The following is a 5,318-nucleotide window of genomic DNA, read 5'->3' as shown; positions in this document are numbered from 1 at the left end:
GAGTTTTGGGAGAGAGAAAAACACTCCTCTCCCACACGCAAGTATAGTCCTTAGAGCCTACACTGTCCTAAGACTTAATTGCACCTGCTGGTATCATGATAATTTGATGAAAGATTAAACAGTATCTTCTGTTGCTGGTACTCTTCCCCAGTCTGTCTGGGTTTGCTATCAGCTTCTGAGAGGTTGCCAGAAGTTCAGCTTTGCTGTCTTGTCATTCCCCTAGTATGCGGTCTCGATATTTTTCCCACCAGTGTGATCCTCGAGCGGGCATTAGGGAGCAAGCTGGCAGCTGGTCAAGCTTTGCTTTCAGGCAGTGTTCTGCAAACTTGTCCCACAGCTGATTGGGTATCTGCTCCCAAATTCCAAATTCCAGGACAGGCTGGCTGGTGGGTGAGATGAGGAGGGAGGTTAAGGAGATGGAGGTGAACCTCTGCCTCTTTCCTCACGACACTCAGCTTCTGGAAGGGATGTAGTGAGGGCTCTGGGCTCTGTCTGTGTTGAGGCACATCAGCTGTCAGGGCTGAGGAACACACACATCTGCACACACAGCTTTTTGGAATAATCACACGTAATCTTTAATCCTGCATCAGTCCTATTGACAAATCAGACAGGTGCGAGGTCTTGAGTTGCTCTGCCCTACAAAATGCCACGCAAGGATAATCTTGGGTTAGATACGTAGCTTAGTAGTTCTCCCAGTTCCATATAGGAGGAAATAGAAAGATGAAATTGTCCTCTCAAGCCATGTGTCTGCATTCCAGGCATATCCCAGCCTCCCACAGGCTCCCTGACAGCTGTGGGTGAGAGAGAAGATAGAAATTGGTCAGCAGCAAGTCTGTGTCAGACTCAGGATGGATGTTTGTAGTTTCCAGTTCCTTGTTCTGTCTGGCAAGCTACATGGTGTCTGATTTAAAATTTGTAAGAATGCACTATGAACCATGAGAAAGTGAAACAATGCCAGTAATTCCATTGATCTCACTTGCTTTTACAACGTGATATAAAAAGGAAAATTTGTCTGACTAGAAGTTCTGAGAATTCTTTTCTTTAGAATTATTATGAAAAGCTGACTTTTTTAGTTTACTATAATTAATTTTTCTGATACATTTTACATCAAAGCAACCTAATTACAATAATTTTTTTTCTAGATCAAGGTGTTTCATGACTTTATCACTGCAGCAGGTGTTAAAACTGAGATTTTTAATTCTGTTGGACTGAAAGAAACATTAAAATTGAATTCTTTTAAGTCAAAACAAAATATTTCTATACATAACAGATACAAAACTAGTACTGCCAAAGACACATTACACAATTCTACCGAGTTACTGGTCTTTTGGAGAATTCTTCTGTGGGTGCATTTTCAGCTAGATCTAACAACAATTGAAAGAATGGGACTGGTGGGCTTTTCCCATCATTCCTAAGACTCTGTGGCAAATATTTTATGTAGGAACTTAAAATTAGGGTCTCCTGTTAATCAGAAGTGCCTCAGCTTTTCATAGCAATGTGGTAGAAACTAAAACTATGAAACAAGTAGAACATTCAGTTCGGAGGATCTAATTTGACACCTGCCAATTATTTTCAGAGTATTTTCTGAGTTCATCCTTGAAACCACCTGGGCACGGCTTTACTGAGAGCTCTCTGTGTCCCTCACTGGAAGGGCAGATGTTTGGTTTCTCTACAACACTGTGCTCTGCAATTGCCTTGGATGCAGTCATGTGCCTGTAGGGCAAGGGAGACTGTTTGGGTATTCCCCATGGGAATGCTCAGACTGTCTTTTCCTGGAGGTGATGAAATCCTGATCCTGCAGTGCCAGTTCTGTTTGCAGCTTTCTGATGTGTGTTTTTGTTTGCCTTTCCCTGGCCTTTAAATAATTTCTGCTGAATCAGAACAGGTTATTACTACACTGGGGAATTCCAGTTCTCAAGAGAACAAATGATTCTGACCTGACAGTTATTTCTAGTCTTTTACTTGTTTCTTTCCTGGAATCCCTCGCTTTCATCTCTCCCCAACCTTACATTTAGATAACGTGATAATCTGTGATAACCTTTAGAAGTATTTCCTTGCCAAAAGTCAAAACAAATTCTCCCCACCAATCCAGATCAAATTTTTTCAGTAAAGCAGCACTGTAAATAGTCAGTAGTGATTATCAGTTTTGTTTAGGCTGCTTTCTGCATACGACTGCCTATATGGCTTCATACAAAATTCTTCAACAAATTTGATTCTCTACCAGATTTCAAATCTAATTGACCTATTCTATGGAAGGACATGGCATTTTACCTAAGACAGATTGAAACACAGTCCTAAGCTCTGGGTTGCAGTTTTACAAGAGCTCTGAATTTGTCTGGTGTCTCCAATTTTGAACTTGACCTTATTTCCTAGTTTTTGTTCAGATAAACTGGCCTTCCTGTGACATTTCAGCTCATCAGAGATTAAGGGAGCTTATAATGTTTCCTCTGTGTGCAGTCCTAAGAACAGTTTTTGGAGCCATGACAGCCATCCTAATGAATCTGGACGTTTGTTGGAGGGCTCTCAAGTTGGAAAGAGAGCATAGGCAATCCTAAATTCTGTACACAAGAAAATTTGGAACACTGATAGGTTTATTTTTTAAGTACAAAATGTCTTCACAGCACTAAAATCTTCACGCGAAGAGTAAGTACTCATCGGCAAAGTACACTTCAGTCTGAGAACTGGGCAGAGGTTACTGTAATGAGCAATCAAAACATCTGTATGCAGGTAAGACCTAGGCAGAAGAGTGGACATTGCATCACAGGATGAAAGGTTTTTCATTAGTGTTTTGCAAAATATATAAAATTTCTCACAGATTGTAACTTGTTGCTTGAACAGATTTTTCATTGTGTAATGCCAATGTCCACTCCCATTTCCTACTTCAGCTTCCTGTGCCTTCAAAGTGAAATATCATTTAGGAGTTTTACTAAATCTTAAGAATTTTCATCTGTCTTACATTTTACAAATAATATGAAGCAGTACTTTTGCATTAGAACAAGATATTAAAATTGAAGTTACTGTGACCATTTGGAGCCTTTACCCATTAAGGTGATCATGCTGCATAGTTAGTTTTACCTGGCTAATTTGGCTGACCTCCATGTAACTCATGATGTGGTCAGGGACTTCTGTCCCAGAGGTTTCTGTCTTATTGTGTTGCTCTCAAAGATTGTCCCAGTCAGAAAGCCTAGATCTTGAGAATCATATGGAATAAAATTTGGGAGGGTTATAATTAACAATGAACTTAATGACTAACTAAGCTTGATGCCAATGAAGACTCTGATTAAGAACAGTGTTGTACCTTATACAACACATTTCTTTTTGTTTACACAGTCTACTTTTACCAGTGTGTGCGTGTCTGTGATGTCAGAATTTTCTTGGTACTTCAACAAACTATCTTTGTATTGACACTGCCCTTCGAGTTCATGTAAGGCCATTCCTCCTATATGTACATACAGCATCAACCAAATCAATGTCAGAAGCAGAAATGGAACTTAAAGATCAAACAAACTCCTGTAATTGATGTTGCTACATTTAGTAAGACAAGATTGAGGTGCATGCCAACCTTGACCTGAATGCCACGGTGATGGTGATGAAAGAAGGTACAAGAATGGGTGCCACTCCCACATGAGCTGACTGAATGCTGTCAGATGGTCCTACAGACTCTATATCTCTGTGGTGAATCTGCTCTTGCTCTCCATATTTCTTTAGGAGCCCTAACACAAAGATATTCTTCTTCCTTACAAGAATACTTTCTGTTTCATTAACTGCAGTGTCACCACAGAGCTGTCAGAGAATGCAGGAATTGATGTGCATTATGCAGGCATCAGCTTTCTCTAAAAAAGATGCAATAAGCACTGCAAAACATGGCTGTACTTTCAAAGTCCTTATATCTTTAGATGATAATTGGGTTGCAGTTCTTGTGAGAGAAGGCTTACTTTTCACAAGTTCAGGTGGTTTGTTTGGGTTCTGTTTGTATGTTTGTTTGTTTGTTTGTTTGAGTGAAAAGCATCTTCTATTGGCTGGTTTAAGAACCCAGCAGGAGCTCAGAGTAAGGTGCTTTAGCAGTTGTACAGTACCTTCCTTTTTAAAAGTGTTTTACAATACTAAGTATCTCCTTTAGATTTTATTCCCCTTCTCCCAGTTGAACCACCACTCTGACTCAAGATCTGCTCTGCCCCAAATTATTTTTCCTGTGTGGGTCTGTTTCTCAGCATGTCTGTCTTTAATCAGTGTGCCCAGCAAGTTTTCAGGGACTGAGGTTCATGTGCTGAGTCTTTGTGACCACCATTATCGTTCTAATCAAATAGCAACGAATAAAATGGTGAAATCCTACCCGTGCTTCTTGAGAGCTGGAGTTATCTAAATATAAATCTAGACATAAGTTAACTAAACAGAAGTCTTCTAATGACCTGCATGAATTAGTGGCAAATAGGTGGGCAGGGAAAACCATATGTGAAGAATAGAATGGAGAGGGATGTCACAGGAGGGAACTACTGCAGGAGAGGGTCCTGTGTGTACTTTTCCCCAGGAATTGCAGGAATTTGCTGCTTCTGAAAGAGTAATAAGTGAGCCTTGCATTGCTCCAGCATGGGAAGTGTGGCTTGGATCTCTCATCTTAGTATGTGTATCTGTTACCTAACATTGTTCTGATTTTGATACTTTGGAAAATGATGATTCACACTTCAAAGGTTCTTGCTTCTTTGTTAGTCATGAACTTGTGGTCCCTTTTCCCTCCAGGTATCCCTGCCATAGCCATGTGCTCTATCTGGTGTGAGCAGCATTTTGCTACACACTCTCACACTCTGTTTGCCACTATGATATAATTGAGGTTTATAGGTCAGTGTTTAGGACAATGCAGAAACACAATCACGGAAAGTTTTTATCTATGCAAATAAAGGGATCTACAGGGAAAAGGATGAATGCTTCATGGGCAAGATAACAGAGTGTTTGATATTATATTATTTCCTCTACCAGGTGCCAACTCCTTGACACTCTCAGGCTGCAGCTGCCGTCCAGTCCAGCTGCCAAGGTGTCCAAGTCCAGGAACCTGTAAATGAGAACTGGTAGCTCCAGTGGAGTATGTACTCCAAACCATGTGACTTCCAAGATCCTTTATGTTCAGTATGATTTTAGGCATGTTATTTTTCAATACACAGCCTTTCTATAGCATCGGTAGTTAATATTGTAGACCAGTTACTTACAAAAAGAAATAGATTTTAATTGTGGTAAATCCTAGGGACAGATCAGGTTGTGGTGAGGGCAGAAAGAGAAGGAGGTGGTGTGCACAGCTTTTGCTTTCCCTATTAAACTGGGTTTAT

Source organism: Neopelma chrysocephalum, unplaced genomic scaffold (genome assembly GCF_003984885.1).
Source record: "Neopelma chrysocephalum unplaced genomic scaffold, ASM398488v2 Primary Assembly neopelma1_73b, whole genome shotgun sequence".
Taxonomy (NCBI): Eukaryota; Metazoa; Chordata; class Aves; order Passeriformes; family Pipridae; genus Neopelma; species Neopelma chrysocephalum.
Note: the sequence above shows the minus strand (reverse complement) of the source record.